Raw genomic sequence first — 23,315 nt, forward strand, 5'->3', positions numbered from 1 at the left:
AAAAAAATCATTAGACTGTGACACCATGTTCTGTCACTCACAGTGTGTTATGGCTACAACTCTATACACACTAGATATTTCCAGAGAACCCCTAAGGAGAATTACAATGTTCTTGAGAAATAAAAAAAATCCACCTCTTGCTGCTTCCAGGCAATAGTAATAGAACGTGTGATATGAGCAAATGAGAGTCTACTGAGTTCCTGTTGCTGTTCCTCCTGGTGCATTTGGTGGTGGTTTTATCTATTTTAGGTTTTCTGTTTATCATTCTTGTTTCATGTCTTTTTTCTTTTGCCTCAAATATTTTCACTGTATCAACATTCTCTTAAATCCCTCTGAGTGTTATTCTCCACACCAAATGTATATACTGTAAAGGTACCTGCATCTTTCTAATACAATCCAAATGTGAAAAGTATTCTTACATACAGAAGAGCTGGCATTTGTTCTACTCTATCAACTGTTTTGCTTGCAAGTTTATTATTTTAAGGTAATCTTTATTTGAGTAATTTCTAAAAGTCTTCAGTGAGCCCTTGTTACATCTTCTCCCAGCTTCTATTGTTTAGATAATAAAATTGGACTCTTTCAATATTAGAATGAAGACACAGGCATGTCTATGTGTATATATATACACACACATAGTGTCACAAGACTGTGGTATGTGTTGGAGGGGTTTGGAGGTTAATCTCTTCTCACTTTTTTTTTTAGATATAAATTTAACATTTATTGGAACTAATAAGTATTAAACTTCCATTTGCAATGATGATAAATCTATCCTTTAAGACAACTTTTTCTTTTGGGGACTTTTTTGTTTTGGATTTTCCAGTCTTTACTCAACATCCAGACATATAACAGAACACTTGCAAAAAATAGTTGGAACCCATAACGTACAAGTTTTTCCCAATGCATTTCTAATGTAGTCATTTATTTAATAGTTATGTGCTTCTCCAGAAGTATCCACTTCTAACTGAAAATAAAACTTTAATGCTTCCAAGAATGATGCTATTTCTTAAAATTTTAGTGCATTCAGCACTTAGGAAGAAAATTTCTTTTGAAATCTAATTAAAATATTATGTCCTCTTTCATTGCATTGCTTTCCAGATGTTCAGATTTTAAAGTTTTGTCATTAAAAGTGAGTTATTTGTTATGGGAATGATTCAATTTTAATAAAATTTAAAGATACAACATATTGAAAATAATCTTACAAAATGATGTCTATGAACTTTTAACAAGGATGTTCTTAAAAGCAGTTGTTTTTCCACTGATGAAGGCTTTTTGAATGTATTGTCTCCTCTGATACTCTCCATAATGTTGTAAGGAAGGCAATATTTCACTTTAGAGATAAGAAAATAGAAGTTCAGTTATGAAGCTTTTGGTTATAATGATACTAAGTGGTAGAACTGAAACAGCCTTCAACTTAATTTACTGACCCAATAAAAATAAGCACCATGTCTGCACATTCGTGACATGTGATAAGCAGTTAGTTGCCTATCCATCTACTCTCTTCTATTTTGTAGCAATCCTAGTAAGGCAGGGCTGATTCTGCTTTATGTCCTGGGATTGGGCTCTGATGGACCTACCCAACTGGCAAGGTCCCTTCTGCCTTGCTCATGCAAGTGTTTCAGGAAACCTTAACAACCCAGGCGTGTGTAAATCAGTGCACGGCAATCACCAGCCACAGTGATGGGCTCAGGAGTGGCTACTTAGGTCTACCAACCAGGCTGTTGGGGAGGGGACAGTCTCCCCTCTGTCTCTCTTGAGTTCTTGTGGCTGGACTAACCATAACATTGACACAAAACAGATTAGTAAGAGAAAAAGAAACAACTTTTAACTTGTACACACACAGGATTCATAGAAATGAGACCTAAAAAGTGGTCAAGGCAGGCAGCTTTTATATATTCTTAGACAAATAATACATTTGACAGGAAGTGACAGGATGAAGAAACTGAAGTTTGGGTGCTTAATTAGTAAGGAATTTAAGCTTGGGCAGTCAATTAGTAAAGAAGGAGCAAAGTTTGTTTATATATAGGCTTATTGGCCTTGAATTCCCTGTCTCTGGGGATAAGGATGTCTTTTTACCTCCTTTCAGGGAAGTACAGAGAGGTACAGGGTGGGTACCTTTCACATGGAAGATTTATTTTTTGCTTTGAGGTAGATAGAAGGGAGCGTCAAAGAGCCCCTCTTGCTTCCATTGTTTCTTAAGTAAATTTAATTCAAAATAATCAATATGCCATTGAGGCACTGGGGACCTACCCTGGGCCCCAACAAGGTGAAACCAGAGATTTCTCTTCAAGGAATCTTACAGTCTCTCAGGATATGGACAATAAAATGTGTTGCTTCAGAAGCTAAAATATCATCATAGAACCCAAAAATCAGAACTTAGTATAATTTGATACTGATGAAAACAGGGCAGAAAGAAACAAACTGGGTCTTTGTTGATACAAGTGAGATGTTGAATCTAACTGATTCTGAAGTCTGTCTTCTCTGTGAACTTGCCAATTTCTGTTCTGTTACTTCTCATAGTGAGATGTTATTAGTTCGCAGCTTAGGGGAAAAAAAGTTATTCTTCTTTACAAAAGCATCTTAGAGAACCATCTAATTCACAGTGACAGAGTTTTCATTATACAAAGATGATTGATGCTATTTAATTAAATTTATTTAAGTGTATCTTTTTATTGATTTTCCTTTTGATTCTTTGTAGTGTAAGACTTGATAAGCAGCAGCTTTAAAAAAAAATTAGGTTGTTGAAGATGGGAGTGAAATTCCCAAATGCTCTTTCTGCCCTGATTTTAAGGAGCAGAGGTACACAGGAACCCCACATCCTGCCCATCACTCTCAGCTCAGGTGAAAGCAACCTCCTCTCAAGACAGCTGTCAGTCTGAAAATTACCACCCAAAGTTCAGGTTGGTTGTTTGAATTCATGACAAAATTATCAATTGAGGCCAGTCAAATGCATGCTTACTTCTATTTAGAAGAAAAGCCAGGAATGAGCCATGCTGGACTGGACAAAATGATCAAGTGAAGTAGACAGTTATGGCCATAATGCACCTTTAAAAGGATAAAAGAAGTCAAGGTAAAAGACAGAGAATGACTGTGCTGTCCCCTGGAGGTATCAACACCAACACACAAGGTGGGCATGGAAGAAAGGGACACATGACAATCTCAAAATATCAGATTCATCATATCAGATTCAAAATATCAGGAGGAATTAGGATTGTGAAAATTCAGCTGCATCAGACTTTTCAAGCCAGCAAAGAGATGTGAAATCTAGTAGTGATACACAGAACATATATATCCATATATATGTATATACAGTCATATGTATATGAATTTGCCAATCACACTGTGTCGCACTAAGTCATCTTTGAGGGACCGCAGCTCCACGCCTGCCATTGTGCTTCTTTGGGCTGATTTAACACGTGCTATCCAATTCCTAGTATTTGATTCCTATGCTGCACTCACTCTCTTTCTTCCTTGCTCCCTCTCTATTTTATCTCTCTTTTTCTTTCTTTTTGCCTAGATTTCTTATCTGAATTAGACATTTCTTCCACCAGCTTAGTTGTGGCAGCTCTGGATAGGACAGGGGTGAGGTGACCAAATGAATGAAGAGGGGCATTACATACCAAGGGTAACCTGCTAGTTCACAGTTTTGAAAGAATTTTCTCTCTGAAAACACACTCAGAACATTCTCTGGTGTGTGTGTGTGTGTGCACGGGCGCGTGCATGTGCGCATGCACTTGCTTGCCTCTCTAAGAATCATTGGCTAAAGATCGTGATATATCTTGAAATGCAAATGTGCCTGGGAAATGTAGATTTCTGACAATTAAGTTTAATCACACCTTAGTGTGTAGAGCACACTGATAAAATTTTTTTGGAGCCCCCATTTGTCCCAAAGTTATCTCCAAAGGAGACAAACCTTTTAGGTCTAAACTTTGATGGGAGATAAAAGTCACAGGACCACAGCTGTGCTGTTTTTGTTCTCCTCATGAAGGCTCAGGGGCTTCTCATTGTGTACAGATAGAGCCCAGGTCACTCTGTCAACTCCATACAGCATCCAATAATATTCCCAGATACTGCTAAAACAAAGCTCAAAAATTGATGTTGGTATGAGAACAGTACTTTGTGTTGATTGATAACTACATTCCCCATATAAGTTTTTTTTGAAAAAATTACGATCAAGTTTTTCTTCGAAATTATATGAAAAAGCTCTCAACTTATCACATGGGATTTTGCCATTCCATTTCTTGACACTTTTCTTAGCGTTACTACCAATATATAATTACATGGTTTGAAGTTTCATTATCCCTCCATCTTGTACATTCTGCCCTTTTGTTCTCATTCTTCATGAATGCATCCTAGAAATTCCATAATTTGGACTTTGAAAACATCTATCTCAAATTTCCTTTTACACCAAGAAACACGTGTGTTAGAGAGGGAAAACTTCTATGTCTCTACCTGTCTTGAGTTCTGTTGGCTTGACTAATAATAAAATTGACATAAGACAGATGAACAGGAGAAAAAGAAACACATTTTAATCCATGTGCATGGAGGTCTCATAGAAATGGGACCCAAGGAGTGGCCAAAGCAAGCAGCTTTTATACTTTTTTAGGCTAAAAACCAATAAATTTGTGAGGAATCAACAGGACAAAGAAACTTATGCACCCAGTTAATGAAGATTCTAAACTGGGGATAGTAAATTAAAGAAGTAACAAGGTTTGTTTATACAGGTGTCAAAGAAAAACACACAACATAAGATTTCTGAGTCTATATCTTACTGAAAACTATAGTTTGGGAGATAGCCTTTCAGTAGTCCTGAGGAAATGGCTCTGAAGACATACTGGGAGAAGCCAGTTCATATACAATTTTTGGCTAGGAAATACGTGCAGCCAAACATACATATTGGTAAAAGATTACTGCTAGTCACAAAGAACAGATATCTGAATTATTTTAGTGTTTTTCTGTGTATGGGAAGATGCAAGAATCTGGGTTCACTGAAATTCTTCCTAAGATATACATCTAACTACCTATGGAACCTGTTTTTCCAAAGCACAGAGTACTTCATCCTGTTTTTCATCCTCAATTCCTTCCAGAGTGCACTGTGGGCAGTGACTGCAGTGACTAGTGACCTAATCCTTGTAGAACTGAATGGTGAGGAACACTTTTTGTTCTTCTTTGTTTGCATAGACTTCTTGGCCAAATTCCCTATCTTTGCAATAAGTGTGTCCTTCTGCCTCCCGATCCAGGTGGTGCATCTTCACACATGAGAGACTCATGTCCTACTTTCAGGGAGATGGAAAGGAGGGTCAGAGTGTCCCTTCTGTGTTGGCCATTTCTTGAGTAACTTTAATTCAAAACAATCAATATACTATTGAGGCACATTTTGGCCCAACCTACTCTGGGCCCCAACACTTGCAACTACTTTATAAGCTTACATCTTAGTCTGGGAATTGAGATACCAGAGCTATTTGAGAGGCTCTCTTCCAGGCGATAGTCCCCTGAGTAAGATACTAAGTAAAACTCAATTCACGACTCTCACATTGTGGATTTTTTGTTTTCTTGTTTGTTTCTTTTCCCAGTTGACAATGGGGAGAATATCTTAAAAGTTGCCAGCTGTTTCTGCTGCCTTTATCACTTAGCTGTGTTTTGGAAATCCACAGTATTGGGTCTATCTTGATCTGCCACAAGAGGGCATCCCTAAAATTCGAGAAATCTAATAAAATGATCACATTGGGAGATAACCCCTAGAGAGTTATTCCTCTAGAGAGTTATTCTCAAATTGAGGGTCATGATCTCTTATGGATCATGAAATCAATTTATACACAAATATTTAAATATTTATACTTATGTAAAGATAAACACACACACATACACACACATATATATAGGAAACTGGGTCATGATATAAAAAATATCTTACTGAGGGCTGTGCTCTAAAGTTACTGGGTCATTTGAAAGGTAATGTGAATTCCACTCTAAAATAGTGTGTAGCATTTCCATGCCACTGCCTGATCTGAGAAGGAACCAGTGAACAGAAGGGGAGTGGGCATCTTAGAAAAATAGTGTGGAGAAGAAATTTTGTCAGTAAATCTATTTACTGCAAAGGGTAGAATATATTGGGGGGAAAAAAAAACCAAGATCGCAAGACAAAATCCACAAACATTCTCTAGAGTGATGTTGTATGAGAAAGTCTAGGAGATGTTGACCAGTGCTTTTTGACCTTAGGGAAATGTCAGTCTTAATCCATTCCGACTTTGGGCTTACCAGGTAATCTGAAGAAAACTCTGCCTATTCAGGTATTTTCCTCCTGGGAAGGGGTGTCCTGATTTGGGGACGGAGACATCGTAGTCGTTAGAGAGGAGTATTTCACTTTACAAATATAAAAATGTGGAGTCCAGGTTTATCTGTTTCTCTCTTCTGAGAGTTTGTGAAAATCACTACCAGGAGAGAGAAATTGTCCAGGGGAATAAGAACATCCTCGCCTCTGGGCGGGAGAGACTTTCAGGTTTTATTTCCCAGTGATCAGGAGATTCTGTGTTTAAATCTGGCATTCCCTCTTCCTCAGCTGAGATTAGGAACTGACTGGTGGGTTGTAAGGACCCTGAGCAAAATGCCAGAAGACAGGCTACATGGCACAAGTTTGGACATGCTCCTTAGGAAGAAGATAATAGGATCAGGAAAAACTGCTTTCATGCAGACATGTATTTCGGCAAGAATCACAAGCTAACAAGTGATAGACGTAGTAATAGCACGACAGCTACCTCACAGCTCTCGGATATCTAACAGCCGCCTGCCAGGCAGAAAAAAATTCACCTAATCCTGACAGATGCTCTTAGATCAATAAACTACAGATGGTGCTTAACAACAAAGTCCCTGGCTGCATACACTGCTTCCTATCTATATATACACCGCTCTGTGAGGAGTATACAGCATCTATACAAATCTCACACTGAATAAAGGACCACAATCCTGACTCTAAAAGGATGCTTCGGGAAAGTACCAGTTGATACTCTAACCTTCAATTTCTGCATCTACAAAACACAAAGGTGGGAAGAGGAGAGGAATAAAAAATATTTTCTAAGCTTACAGAATTGTAGGGATCCAATAAAATGATAGATACAAAGCACTACAGACCATGCTGGACACATAATAAATCTCAATATGATTTCAGTCTATATTCAAAATCCAAAAAGAGCTGAACCATGGCCATACACTCATGATAACTAAACTCATTCATTCATTTGTTTTAGGGAGCACTTCTCAGACACCAGCCATAGCTACTAGAGGGACAAGGATAAATAAAACCATACTTTCCACCTTCTGGAAGCTCGCTTTCTAGCAAGGGAGAAAGGCATGCAAATCAATAACTATAATCAGTATAATGGCATTCTAATTGTCTTGTATTTTTTCAATTTAAAAAACCTAGACAGATGATAAATATACTTAAGTCTGTGTGAAGCATAAGGCCAAACTGTAAAGTGGACATGTGAACACCTCTCTACCTGCTCTCCTCCCTCAATATGGGCTTCTGGGTCTATCAGCCATTCCTTGGTGAAAAGCCTCAACCCCTATTTTCCTCAGAGGTTCTTCAATAATAGTAACATCGATGCCTGGAACTGCTTCTTTAAAGACATATTTCAGGGTTTGGGAGCTTCTGGAACTATAACTTTCACCCAGTCTTCCATACAGTCTTTTTACTTTCTGGTACAAAATATGACACTACAATAATAGCAAAGAACTACTTCAATTTTTTCACTTCTGCAGAGGCTAAAACAACTTCTCTGACATATAAAGGGGCTGGAAAGTTAATTTCCTGGAAAAGAAATACACCGCCTTGCCTCTGCGTTTTAGTACCCAGGAGAGATGAAATAAGCCCACTGATCAAAACTCCACGTACAATTGTCTTTCCAAACCTGGTATGTTTTGCAAAATTTTCATTTGATGCAAAGGACTGACATCACCTGTTAATTCTGAGAAGGTCGCCACATCCCTCTGTGTCAAAGTCCTGCTGAGGTCAGCCAAGTCTCCAACTCTGAGGTGCATGCGCTGCAAGCACTAGTTGGTTCAGGTAGAACCTACTCCACCAGAAGCGATGGCTGGAAATTGCTGGGAGCATCTTCGGAGCTCTCAAATTCCACCAACAGGAGCTTTTACGTTGCTTCAGTCTTCAAACGTTATGCTGGCACTAAAGAGCGGTACTTTTGAGAGCGAGGTATATTTCCGAAATTGAAGACTATTCAATTCTAGTTCTCTATTATTACCAGATAATGCAAGGAGAAATGGAGAAATCTGTTACAAAGTCTCAAGACATCAACTGACAAGGATTACTCTTCGTAGGTTAGAATGTCCAAGGGTAAAGCTGCATCAACTTCCCCAAACAGGACCTTCAGGGCTGAAATAAGCAGCTGTTTGAAGTGAGCAGCATTCAGTCCAACCTGATGATCTTAAAATTGTAGGGAGACTCACGTAGTGCTGCTCAGAAGGATTTTTGTAAACTACTCTTCCGTACGGGATAGCTGAAGCGGGCATCTTTTCCAATGCTGATCACACCTCTGGCCGCTCCGTGCAGCCCACCTCCGCTTCCGTATTGTGCATGCGCCCCTGGCGCGCGCGTTCTTACGTCACCAGCGCGTCCACCTGAGCCCACTTCCTCAAAAAAGCCGCCAGCTGTGGGCTTTCTCCTACCTGCTCCGGATTCCTACTCACGGCCAGACGCCCCTGGGGCTCCGAGCTCCCTCTGGAGGCCTGACTCAAGTGAGTTTTTTTAAGAGTAACATGTAGTTGGATTGTGTGTGTGTCTGTGTGATTTATCCATTCTGGCAAGTTTTGTCTTTTGGTGGATGTATTTAAATCATTTGCATTTAGGATAGTTTTTGACATACTAGTGCGTAATTCTGCCATTTATTTTTGTTGTTTGTTTTCTCTTTGTTTCTTTTAGCTTTTGTTACTCTGTTTCTTTTCTTGAAAATTTTTTAGATTCCTTCTTTATTTAGTTATAATGTGCTTGAGTGTCTCTCTTCGCATACTTATCACAGTGGTTGCTCATATATTTGTGACTTCTCACAGTCTACTGGTGGCAGTCTTTTATCACTTAAGTGAAATGTGAAAACCTCACTTTCATTTCCTCCACTTACGTGTTGCTGTCTTAAGTGTTAACTTTTGTTTCAGCCATGAAATATGATTTATAAAACTCATAAAGAGAAGGCATAGTGTGTTGCATCTACTCCTGTGTTTGCTCTATTGTTTCTTCCTCCTTCCTAATGCCGCAGGACTTTTTTTTTTTTTTTTTATAATTATTTCTTTTCTACTTAAATGGCCTTCAGTCAGTCCTTAAGTGTAGGCATCCTTCAGTTATTCCTTAAGAGTAGGTCTGTTAGTGAAAAATTCCTTAATTTTACTTTGCTTTGACTTATTCCGTCTGCTTGAATCTAGCCTTCACTTTTGTATCTCTTTGTGGGTGTTGGGATTCTCAGGCCTACTGATTATTGGTGATTACCATTTACGAGGGGCAGAGGAGTAAACTTCCATGAGCTTCCTTTTGCTGCTAGACTGGCAATCAGGAAACACTGATGTGGGTCGTCTGTTGTGTAGATAAGACGCCCTGCCGCCAAGTTGTGCGATCCTGGCGTCTTACTTATCCAGTTCAACTTTTCTTTATCCTTTTCAGATTTCTCCTTTGGTTCTCTCTCACTATTTGCGTGTTTTATAGTTATACTTAATAGAGGAAAAGGAGGGGGATTTGGGTCTACACCATCTACTGAGGACCAGAAGCCATAAACTGACTTGACTCAAGGTCCTTACCAATTTAATGATGCCCATTACTTAAAACAAACAAACAACAGCACCCTACCAGAAATGTCTTTTGGATTCAACCTCATGCTGAGTTCTAAAACCCCTGTGCTTTATATACAACTTCTGTGCTTTATATAAACCCTCCATGGAAACTAGGAGGGTTCTCAAAATCTAACATATACTGATGATAGGAAAATTGTTGTCTTTACCAAAAATTTTTATATAAGTTTAGAGGTGCCTTAACCTTATTCCCATGTAGAAATTGCAAAGTTTATCTTCACTGACCTTTCTGCCCTTTATTTTTCCTTCTGGGTGAAGTTCCTTTCTTTGTGCATGGAGTCTTTCTGCTATAGTAAGCAATATACATGAGTATAACCTAGGCAGCTCCTCTTGTCAGTGATGCATATTTCAGACATTGATGTTCCTTTTGCTTTCCTCGTTAGAATGCTTGTATTCCATATTGTCTCCATTCATGAATTGTCTGGTTGGCTAACTCATTTGATTAATTTGAGCAAAGATATTACTTTAAATTATGCTTACCTTTAAGCTAAGGTATTAGCTCAAATTAGCTTTAATTATGCATACATTATGCTTCTTAGAAAGTATTTGCATATAACAGCCCTTTTTAGTGTCTCAACCTCAGAGATACTTAATGTAGATATTTAATATTTTGTGACTGGATGGTGGCCAAATGTTTTGGGCTTCTGTTTTCTAATTTATAGAGAAAGGAGTTGAACTAACTGATGTATAAAATTATTCCAGTATTATGATTGTAACTGAATACATGTGAATGTGCATAATTAATCATGTCATTCTCCCTGTTCCTGCAATGAAAGAAGAACCCATACCTCCCCCCAATTAAATTATTGATGATTAAGGAAAGGTATAACTATGCTGCATCTGCCAAGGATTTATCAAATACATGCATCTGGGATATATTGTGGACTCAGCTGCTGTATTCATCTGTTTGGAATAAATAGATATATGGAGAGATGAATGATCCTCTGTGATTTTAAGAGTATTTTATGTCTTCTATTTTGCTTTTTCTCTGCACACATGGTCACATTCTACAGTTAGAACATGCTTTTGCCATGAAAAGAACATGTTGAAACATATATCCTATGTCTCATGCTGTTGGTACCTATTGTTTGCTACTAGAATATTAAGGGAATGATAATTTGGCTTTGCCCACTAAATCTCAGGTATGCAAGAGTTTCATTTATTGGCATTGGGTCTCATAGTAATTAAAGATGAACTGATTTTATATATTCTTATCTTTGCATTTTTAAGGCAAAGGGAGATGAAAATGAAGGGAGAGGAAAAGGGAGAGAGAAAGATAATTAAGAAAGAGATAGATAATTCCATCTACTCAAAGCAAAAGCAACCTTGACAAGTTAAATAACTGAGTTCAGTTTTTGGCCTGAGAAATGGAAGAACAGTAAGGTAGAAATTCAGGACTCCAGTGAATGCTTAATAATTATTTTCTGTTCTCTTTTGTGATGGGGTTAAATTTAACATAATGGAATGTGTAGAGAACAATATTTATCTTCCTTTTTACTCCTTATCTAATTTGGGGTCTTATTTTAATTAATTAATTAACAAACTAATTTCTGATAGAGGTACTAGGGTACCCAGGATGTCGTGCATGCTAAACATGTGCTCTACTCCTGAGCTATTTCCTTCCCCCCTAACTTGGGGCTTTAGGCTAGGTGATTAAGACTATACATCTGCCTTTATTTGTGACATGATGTCTTTTAAAACTCCAAAATATTTTGGTTTGTATGACTTAGTGTGCAGCCACAGGGATCACAAATGATTAAGATGTAGTTACTAGCACCATGGAGATAAGCTGTATCTTCAGCAACTGCAGAAATGGCAAGGGGGAGAAAATGATTGACTAGAATTAGATATTTAGAGAGGATTTTGAGCTTTTATTGAGTTCTTAGATACTTTCTTCATGTGGTTGTACAAATATTTAATTGCATTTTCCTCTTCTCTGAATCTTAATATTACTTCACAAAGCTTGAGTGACTCTGAACATCATATTCCATTTTTGCATAGGTAAGCGCTGCTTCACAAAAGAAGGTTCTGTGAAAGTAAATCCCTAATATTTTTATCAGTTTATAGACTGCTGGGATAGAGTGGATAAAAGTAGCTAAGATGTTTTTTCATATCTTTAGCTAGCTAATATTTTATGGTGTATTTTGTTTTGCTGTCATACTATTGGCTGCCTGCCATTAGAAGCAAATCATTAAGTCAAATTTTTATACATCTTATCATTCCAATCTATTTATTTTTCTAACAAGACTGTATTTTGCATGCTAACCTGGAATTAAGGCACTCTGAAGATTTATTTGATTATAAACTGTTAGCAAGATGATAATTATACCAATACAGAAATAACCTCAAGTGTGCTGCTTTGACAATAGTGTACATACTCTCTCTCTATATATATATGGTTTTAACTAAGATACTAATTTTTAAGATTTCTTCAATGGTACAGTTTATTTTATTATTAAATACACATGTAACAAATTAGAGATATATAGAAATGAAGAGCAAATGACATTTTCCATCCAAATAAAATTATTTTTATTGTCACATTTGAACTGATGCTACTATTCACATGAATATACATTGTATAGAATTGTAGTCACCATGTACATGGCTTTTCTGCCTTTGGAATAGTGTTATAAACATTTCTCCTCCTCTTGAGAGACTGTAATTATGAATTCCAATTTTATTCTGTTGCTGTTCCATAATTTACTAAGCCATCTTCTCTTTTAAGACATTTGTGTTGTTTCCTATACATCTGCTATCTATGATTTCTCTCTGTAATTTTATAGTAAAGAATATCTTATTGTATGATCTTGTGCATTTATATATGTATGTATATGTGCAGCAGTGTGTATAGTTTCTGTTCAGATATTCTCTGTGATGAATTTCTCATAGCAGGGTTATAGGACCAGCACTTAGAAGTTCGTACATCACTATTGCTGTGTTATTTTTGCAATTCTCCTAAAAAGGATTGTACACATTTTTTTCGATTGTATGATTTTAGAAGTGTCTACAGTATATAAAAATATTATTGCTTGCAAATGTAGTGTGAGAGTCTGGCTACATTTCAGTATATGTGAAAGCTCCCTAATTTGTTTTTTGACTTAGAACATTAATCTCCCAATTTTATTTTCTTTATTCAATATGTACTTTCATCATTAAATAAAGAATCAAGAAGTCAAGTTTTATATAGGCTTTTGAAGAACTTTTGCAAAGTTTTGTTTCTTCTTGTTTAATATGTGAAGAGATTCACAAGCTTAGGAAGAAAAAAATGCTTTTAGCAGAGTGTACTTCTAACCCATTATGCTATTCTGAATATCCTTTATCCTATAAGCAATTTTGCTGTAAATAATCTTTCAGAAAGATATTTTTATAGAAGGTTGACTAACTAAACGTATACCTGTCAGATCAGTTGAGGCATTTTTACTGCTAGGCAGTAAAGGTTTTGTTATTGCTGTCCTTTATCCACGTTGTACTGATTCAAGAGTGCCTAGGATTATATTTTACCTTTTGTGGAAATTTTGAAGATTGTAAAAATGAGCCCAGCCACAACATGTAGCTAATTTTTGGCCTTATTAATAGTTTATTAGCCTTTATGTGCACTAAGGCAGGCAGATAGATTTCACCTTATGTACCAAATCAGCTCAGCTAGCTGTGTTGTTGAGGACAGAGAAGACCCATCTTGTTCAGTAGGGAAAAATGCAGAAATGCTGAGATGGAGTGATTTGTCTCGTATGTCACTGGACTGGGGTGAGCGTATACTTGCCACATTCCAGGACCTACATGTTTTTATACTAATCCTTCCTGTTGGTCAGTGTAGATCAGCTGGTATAAGAACATGAAGAAAGGTGAATGAGCCACTTATAGTTTGTAATTCTCTGAAAAAATTACTGCTTAGAAAAAAAAATCAAGCCTGTGAGGCTTTGCGGCAGAACTCCGTTCTTGTCCAAATATTCTGCTTACTGTGTCTCTCATTTATAGGACTGTAAACCAAATGCTGCTAGATCTCACAAGCAGATAGGTTCCAGTGAAGTCATTACGGAAATGACAGGCCAGCAAGAAACAAGCGCCACTCGAAGGGTTGGAGTACTCAGATTTATTACGCCGGCGGGCTCAGAGGGGCTTCTGCTCCAAAGCTCTGAGCACCTCCAAGACGTGTGCATGGGTTAATTACAAGTATGGGGCTATTAGCCAATAAGGCTTGAACAGCGAAACCAAGGAATCAGTACACTGGAGCTTATCCATTAGGAACAAATCACATTACTGACACTTGTTGAGCTTGGATTTACAAGTTAGCTTGTTAGCCCAGTAAACTGACACTAAACTTCAGATTTACGAGTTAGCCCAGCAGAACTTAGATCAGTAAACCATCACTTATTACACTTAGATTTATGAGTTATCTTGTTAGCCCAACCCGGCTTTTCCTTCTCAAAGTCAGACCTGCATCCATCTAAATTGTGCCAGTTCTCAACACTCACGTGTCTGCCTGTGGGGCAGGGATATTGCCTGCTTGGAGACATTGGGAAATGTGTAAAAGGCTATATGGCTCTCACAACGATTGGTGCGTGTTACCAGATTGGGTAGGTAGGGCTCAGAGATTCTAGAAGGCTGAAATGCTGAGGGTAGTCCTGTATAACAAAGAACTCGCTAATGTCTACTGAAATCTCCAGTGCCCACCATGAAAACATCCTAGGAACTGGACAGGAAGAGTCCTGCTCACATGTCAGAAACTCTCAAAAAATAAATATTTTAAAGAATTTAGGGGTGCGTCTTTCACTTGGGATCCACACAGCTTTTATAACCCTAAACATCCTTTATCAGGCCCTGGGGAAATTCTTGCTTAATGTCTTCAAAACAAAGGATGATTATGTGTGAATGTTTTGAAGATTTCTGGGAGATGTCACTGCTAGAAATGCAGGGAATATTTGAGAAACATGAATGCTTACACAGAGAAAAGAACAATTAACATGTCTGATCTGTTCTTTCAGGTAGCATGAATGCAGTCAATTCCTGCATAATTAAAAACTGTTTACAAGAACTGAATACCCATTTTCTTGTTTCTGTCCGTGCTCTGGTTTGTGTTTCCACAGTTGTTCACAAATTATTGCTATGTTCTGAACACTTGCACTGGGATATATAAGGCATATTTTGTAATCTGAATGAATTCATATTACTACTAAATCTCTATATTTGCAGGTCTAGATGTAATGTGCAAGAAACAAGTTACTAATTTTTTTACACTGGCCACAAAATAGACATTGAATGCTCAATGTTAAGAATAGTTTTATTTTATAAATTTATTTAGTATGACAGTCAATTAAATAAATTTTCTACCTTATTTAAATATGTGATTTGAAATTAGATATTAATTTATATAAGTAGGTACTTTGCCTTTTAATTTAATAATCCATTAAATAAAACTTCTTTGAAACACATAAATTTTAGAAAGTCCAGTAACTTAAGAGGAGGTCATTGCTGAGAAGGGGACTTAAATATTAGTAAAGGCTTTGTCCTGAAATCATTGAATAATGTATCACTCACCCATATTTAGTTGTAATTGTGTAGCAAATACCAGAAAAGAAATGAAATTTGTTTGTAAAGAGAGATTTGAGAAAACTTTTAACAAGCTTTGAATCAAATAATATTAAATTGTCTGAGATACAAAAAATGCCAAGTTTCATTAGTAAATATTGTTTTAATATTTTACATTATCATCATATTAAGTATATTTTCATATTATTTGTAGGAATTGATTAAAAATTATGCAATGAAAATCATACTGAGTTTATGTATTTGCTTATAGGTAGGTTGTTGTTCTCATTCTTACTTTGACACTATCTCTAAAGGTCTAGCACACAGAATTTCCATGTGTCTTTAGTTACTATTTATTTTTGTAATTTATTCCCCAACTTAAATAATGTTTCAGGGATCCTGAAAGAAATAGTCTCCAATGACCTTCTCCGCATATTAAAGAGTGAGTGTATACCTCAGCATGTGGAGGGATTTCTAGAAAATAATTACATTTTTTGTCACAGTTTCTCAAAGGTAATTATTTTGATATAGGTATAAATATGACTTGGTTTATATGCAGTGGTATCACATTTCCTCAATTTTTCCACTTCAGCAGCCTGGCTAACATAAAATGCTTACCTCAGTTAGAGTTATCACCATTTTAGCTTGAGCAGCTGTTAGGATGGAGTTGTTATTTGAAGGTAGAGAGAACTGTAGGAAGAATATGTATGGATGTGGGTAAAAATAATGGTATAGATTTTAGACATGTTAAAATTGAGATGTCTGTTAGGCATTTGGTTTGCATGACTCTAGAGCCTCATCTCTTATCCTCTGGGCCTTTCTTTTGCTTCAAGCACTGATGTGACAACCAGCTTCATGTAGGGAAACCCTGGTAGCCTCTCACCTCAGATATACCATGAATTCTTCCTTCTGGGGTTCTCTTCTGCTGGATATGGGGCATCTACTGGATCCTACCCCATTGCAAGGAACTTAAATCAAGAGAGAGTTAACATCTCGTGCTGTAACACTTGACCAGTTTTGGATGGGAATCAGTGGATATGTTGATTCCTCATATTCAGAGGGATAATTGAGGCATGATTTTAATTGCATCATTTTAGGAGCCATAGAAATTCTTGGCAGAATTAAAGGCCAGTTGACTTAAACTAAACTTATTTGGTAGCTAAAACAAACCTTACTGATGTATAGCTATTTATAATCCTTATTTACCCATTTAGTATTCTTTTTAATACTCTTAAATTATATTTTTTAAGATTATATTTAAGTTAGCAAGTTTTTGCTCATGGGAAGAAATATTGCTAACATTATTCTTCACATTAAACTATTAAATATTCTATGGTTATAATATTGTTGTTTACCCACTGATACTGTTACATGAATTATACTTACATTGTATGCTTTTTCCCATCCTTTTTCATTAGCCTACCTTAATCTTTGTATTTAAAGGAGGTTTCTTATAGACATCATAAGAGTTGAGTCTTTCTTTTTTTTTGTATCCAGTCTGTCAATCTGATTTAACTGGAGTGGGTAGACAACTTACATTTAATCTGGTTATTGATAAGTTTGGGTTGAAACACAAGCTATTTCAAATAGACCTTTGATTATAACGTATAAATTGCAAAAGACTGAAACTTAGGAAGATAGATATCCTTACTATATGTAAAAAGGTCTCTAACTAGATAGAATATTGCATATAATATTGACAGGCTGATAAAATAGACATTAAGGACAGAAAAAAGCTGAAATCTGATTATACATTCAAGTTGGCCTCTCCCTATATAGATAGAGTTGAGAAAGTTTTAAGAGAGCAAGATATGTTCAGTATTTCCATTTCATCTTCATAAAATAATGCTCTTCTACTAGGAAAGCTATTAAAAAGGACCAAATAGAAAACTTTTTAATGGGATATTAAAAGTTTAACTTTTTATGTATTAGTTTTTCCTGTCCCAAAGATTAGTGCTTTGATCTACTAGTTTGGCTGTGTACAATAGTCCATCATTTTTAGTCATGGGCAACTAGGCCTTTCAAAGGTCATTTTTCAAAACAGAGGTATATTAACATTTAATGAAAAGATGAATTCTTCCTGGTTTGGGAATTCTACTTTGGCAAGAAATTTTGACCTTGTAAGTTTGTTTTTCTTCCCCATTCTTTCTGGCTATTCTTGCTATGTTTGCCTTCAATTCTTTATATGTTCGCCTTCTATTCTTTATATGCTCCTATTAACCTCAAAGCTAATGTAATATTGATTTTTTTCCCTGAAGTTGTGTTTTGTTAGAAATTGGAAGCATTTTTCAGATCAAATGATATTCTAATTTTTAACTGTGAGACATTGACTGAGATGAATTGTTAACGTGATGGACTAGCTAGGAAAACTTATGATCCCTTTCATTACACCGTAGTAACAGAAAAATGGGGAAGAAGGGCAGTTCAGCTGTCACAATTTTACAGCAGTACTTTAAAACCAGTCAGGTAACTTGAAATTCAGTGCTGATTGTGTTTTATGAAGTTTTTTTATAATAAAGAATAATAAATAGTTAAAAAATATTAATGGTTAAAAAAGTGGTGGTAGCAAAAGAGAGGTGTATGGGCTGAAGTGAATTCCTAAGTTGTCACATCCAGATGCGCTGCCAGTTACTGGTCTCATGATTGCCAAATGTTTCTTTGTATATGGTTCTTGGATCCCATTCTTAATCTTAAGGATGCCTCTGCATTTCATCAATTCTACAAACATCTATTGTGCAGCTACAATTCATAAAGACCTGCCAAATAAAAAAGAAAGAAAATACAGTTGAGGGGAAATACTTCTTCCTTTCACCTCATGAACACCACAGTCACATGCTCTGCCATTTTGGGCCACACATTTTTCATCCTTTAAAAAAATAATAGAGCATAAGGATTAGAAATGCACATTTTTTGGAAGTAGATAGACAGTTCTAGCCCTCATATTTGTAGGATTCTGGGTAAGGAGGGCCAATGCAGGTACTAATAACATACATCTAGATATTTGAAAGTTATAAATTATAAATTGTTATGAATTACTAAGTATAATATTTCCTTTGCTTCTATTTTGAAAAATGTGCCTTTGTTATTACCTGGAAGCTCAGGTTTTTATTTAAAGTGTTCAATCATTCTAGAGTTCTGCATAAAAATAAGGCATCATGGAGAGGCTTGGCCACTGGACTCTAGACCTTGGCCCCTAGGCTGTAGTCCACCACCTTTTTTCTTAAGTCTCTTTTCTGTCCTATAAGAAGGGGGGTCACAGCCTGCACATCCTTGCTCAGTCCATATCCCTGCAAAGTTGCTCTTGATCACTCTTCAGGTTTAGGGTTGCCCACATTGGAAGTGTGTACCTGGTTGAAGGGGAGCTGAGATGAGTTTCTAGGTTTGCTAATCTCTCAGCTCCATGGTCCTCACGCCCTATGGAGCAGCGCACATCAGGAGGAGGCAGAGTTCCTCTGAGGTGTAAGCCCCAGGTCAGGGGCCACACGTGCCTAGTTCCCAGGTTGATACTGTAGGTAGACTTACATTTAAATCTTTTTTTTTCTCCTCCATTATAGTTGTGTGTTCTTTAATTTAGAGCCAGAGTGCCTGGGATTGTATACCAGCTTCATCACTTAATAGTTTTGAAACTTTGGGAATATTATGTAATCCCTCTTTCTCTCAGTTTCCTTATCTGCAAATATGGGTAATAACGGTCTCTAACTCAAAGGATTGCTTTGAGAATCAACTGAGTTGATATTTATAAAGTACTCAGAAGGGTTCCTGTTATATAGAAAATGCTTAATCACTGATTGTTAAACTAGTAAGTTTCCTTAGTTGCAAGCTTGGAATTTTAATAATATCTTCATCATAAGGAGTAGAAAAAATCAGTAAGATGATATACAAAAGGTGTTATTCCAGTGGTTGGCACAGAGTAAGTGTAGTGGATTGTTAAATAATAGAGTGTAAAGAAGTAAATAAAATATAGCTCTAGACATATACATCATAAGATTAAAAATTAGATCCTCTCTGCATTTTTACTGGTCTCTAGTACATTTTGGTTTTTTCTTTGACAGTGACACTGTATGTGTTTGTCTTGGCTTTGTAATTTTGAAGGCATAAATATTCCCCTTTTAATAAATTTACATCATTTTTCATGGCCATTAATCTGAGAAGCTGGGAAGTATCACCTCATATTTGCCATTGTAAACTAATCCATTCATTTAGTTGATAAATGTTTGTTATATGCCCTATTTATACAAAAGTACTGGGCATTTAACTTCATAGCTAACACTGGGACTACTAAGACATCATCAATCAAAAGCGTGGGTTCACTTTGCTTTTCTCTAAAGCAGTCATCTACCCAGAATGACCAGTACATGATGAATTAATTTTATCTTCACGGAAAAGCTGTACAGAAGGTTAAAATGTAAATTAAAGTATACACCCACTGTATTCTTTTTGGAAATTGCTTTAGGAATGAATATAAGAGATGACAGTTTTCTTTTCTCCAATATTTCTTTATTTCTAAAAAAGAAAAAAAAATTAACAATACTCAAAGCCAAGAAACAGTAGATGAGATTCTTGAATTTATATAATGGAAGATGGCAATGTCTCCTTAAAGTTTCCATAATTGCTCATTTACACTGAAATGAGTGGGCGCATTCACAGAATGGTCTATAAAGCTGTGCATAGTCTTTAGAGTACAGTGTTCAGATTACTGACACTCGAAGATTATAATTTATTCATAATTCGCTAGTGAGAGAGAAAATGTAATACAGTCATTTACAGCTATTTTCAGGGGAAAGGTCTAATTTGGAAACTAAATTTATGCAGAACAATGGTTGCTGACATGTTTAAATGATTCAAAAGTGTAAATTATTAGGTTGTTTTAAAATATTAATTTTACATACACACACACACATAAGCTTGCCTTTAAACATAAAGGGGTTTTAACTATTCATAATTTAATGGTGTTCCTGCCAACTGTTGTGTCCCAACTAGAGAACATATTTAGATTTCCTATGAAACTCCAACTTCTTTTGAGAGTCATCAGTCAAAGGGTGAATGTATACCACTTAAAGATATGGAGTTTTCTAATGATCGTAAAGATAAAGTTGAGACAGAGAGTTTGTTTCAAGTTTCTGTTGACTTGAATCTTAATCTAGTACTTTATGAAAAGGCCAACCTTTCGTTAAATTCATTAAAAGCATGAATATATACTTCTAAGTTTAAACGTTTTAGCTATCTCAGAATTTAAAATATCTCTGAAATTTCAGAATTGTGTCGCATAGTATTTCTGAATAGAATGAAATTTAGAAGAAATGTGGATCACATTTTTATTGAGCATAGGAAATATGCTAAGTATCACTGTTCCCATTTACACATTCAAAATAAACATATTCCTTCAAAATATGTTTCTTAAGAGTGAAATATAATGGTTTCATACATTTAAACCTGCTCTAGTGCTCAGTAACATTTTAATACCAAAGCCACTTACCATGTAACAGTCTCTTGTTCTCAATAAATCTGCATCTACTTCTTTTTGGTGTTATGGATTTGTCTGTGTGTCTTTCCCTTTCTTTCTCAAAATATTTCGGTTAATTATAGAATTATAATATTTATAACATATAATATATTTCAATGTATTATAATTGTATAATCACAATTTCCTTATGACCACTGTGCCAATTTTTTAATTATTTAAATCTAAACTATAATATGTTAATTAAAAAAATCATGAATCTATAAATTGCTTGGAGATGGTTGTCTTCTTCCAATAAAGAGATTGTCATTTTGCTTATAGGAATTTTATTTCCATACTTAATTATTTATTTCAGCTATTTGATTCACTAAACAAACCGTGATTGAATACCTATTAACTGAGAAGGCAGCATACTTCATTTTGAAGTCATGCTGCCTGAGTTCAGATATCTATTCTGCAATTTAGTAGCATTGTAACCACGGACAAATGGATTTGCCCCTTTAAGTCTCAATTTCTTCACCTGTGAGCTAGACATAACACAGTATATACTTATGAGGAATTTAAGGACTAAATGACTTTGTCTTCCAGCATTTAGTCCAATGATTGGTGTCTTAGTTTGGGCTTTTGTAACAAATGCATGAGTGGTTAGACAACAAACATTTATTTCTTATAGTTCTGGAGGCTGTGAAGTCCCAGATCAGGGTGTTGGCAGATGTGGTGTCTGGTAAGAGTCCACTTCCTGGTTTGCACATGCCTGATTTCTTGTTTTGTCCTCAGATGGCTGTAAGAAAGCAAACTCTCTTTTATCTCTTCTTATAAAGTCACTAATCCCATTTATGAGGGCTCCACTCTTATTATAACCTAATTATTCAGTGAGGGTTAAGAATTTAGCATGCAGTCTGGATAAACACAAACATGGAGTCCATAGCAGCTGGCAAGTAGTAACTGCTGCATTAATATAAATCTGTCTTATTCTCAGTCTAGCTTCTTATCATATATCAGACGTTATTCTGTATTGAAGATGGATGAACATAAAATAGAGTTCTTAGCCTCAAGGATGCATCCACCTAGTGTATAAATTAACAGTTTTGTTTCATAAAAATAAACCCACAATAAATGTGTGGTGTGATGAGTGATGGTACGGAGTGATGGAAGTCTGCCCTGTGTTATAGGAACACAGTGGGAATCATCTGAATGGCGCTTGAGCTAGTGGTGGTGTAAGAATTGCATGATAGATTCACTCTAGCATACCCGCCCTCTGAGGCTTTAATTCTTTCTTCTACCATCTATCATCACAATTCTGGCATTTCTACCTCACGCAGTATGGACCATCAGAGTCTTTTTCCTTCGAGGCGCCATCCTAATAGCATGCTTGGAACCCCTCTCTGGTCCTTCCAGGATGGTAAATGCTGTACACTAAGAGTGCCCCCCAAAATAGATAGACATCCCTTAGCCAATATAATATTTCATTCCCCTTGATCGTACACCCTCAGGATCAAGCCCAGTACCTCTGTGCTCTCCCTGCTCTGGCTGGTAACTGCTGACGAGGTCATGTGACTCTGTTAGAGCATAGTCCTTTTTTTGCCCCCTGTCAGGCCCAGTATGTCCGTGGCTGGGTTATGTTCTGACTTAACTCAAGTTTTTGTCCTCCTGGGTCAGTAGCAGGGCTGGGACTTAAGCATTCAGGTGGAGGAGTAACCACATCATCTCTGAGCAAAGGGGGAGAACTAGTCATGTAAGGAATGGGCCACTTCTGCTGTCTCAGAGCTGGGAAGGAAATGAGAACAACGTCTCCTGGATGATATTTGCCATAGGAATATTGCTTTGCTGTAGCTTTTCCATAATACTTTTGTTCTTTTATATTTTTACACATGTATAAATAATCAGAGGATTTTGAAAAGCATACATTTGATATTGATTTGTTCTTTATCATATAAGATTTACTTTTGAACTTTTAGAAAAACTGGGTGTCAGGAAGCTGATAATTTGTATTTACTGTGATTTATCTTTTAAATAAAGGAACTGAGAATTAGAAAGGAGATGAATAACATTTGATTTTGATAAAGAAAAATTCTTCTATGAAGGTTGAAAGAAGATCAACAATGTTAAGAGATTCTGTAGCATAAAAATAACTATCATCTCCACTTTTGAATGAAAAGTGGAAATGTGTGATGAAGTGTGTGATGAAACCTTGGGAACCTTTCTCGTAAGTAGCGATAACATAGCTCCTGTCTTTTTCAGATAGATGTGTTTTGGGCAGCCAAACCTAGGTTTTGCAGACTCCAAGTAAAAGCAGAAAAGCCACTGTTGTCAAAACAAAACACACCTACTGTAGATTACTGTTACAGCTTTTTATTTTGCTTTTTTTTTTTTTTTCCTTTAACCAATTGTGGACTTACAACAGTTATTTTATGATTTACTATAACTCAGTTTAACAACTGACAAGAATCAGAGTTGTGAAGGTAGCACACAGAGCTAAAGC

General features: G+C 36.3%; 1 long non-coding RNA gene across 1 annotated transcript; it reads left to right on the plus strand.

The window, feature by feature from the left end:
- The first annotated feature begins 5,721 nt into the window (after window positions 1-5,721).
- Window positions 5,722-21,535, plus strand: LOC116666329. The gene is made up of 3 exons (XR_004323115.1): window positions 5,722-5,937; window positions 12,698-12,702; window positions 21,524-21,535. It is a non-coding gene; the product is annotated as an uncharacterized LOC116666329 (long non-coding RNA).
- The last annotated feature ends 1,780 nt before the right edge of the window (window positions 21,536-23,315 follow it).

This window comes from Camelus ferus, chromosome 10, assembly GCF_009834535.1.
Source record: "Camelus ferus isolate YT-003-E chromosome 10, BCGSAC_Cfer_1.0, whole genome shotgun sequence".
Lineage (NCBI taxonomy): Eukaryota > Metazoa > Chordata > Mammalia > Artiodactyla > Camelidae > Camelus > Camelus ferus.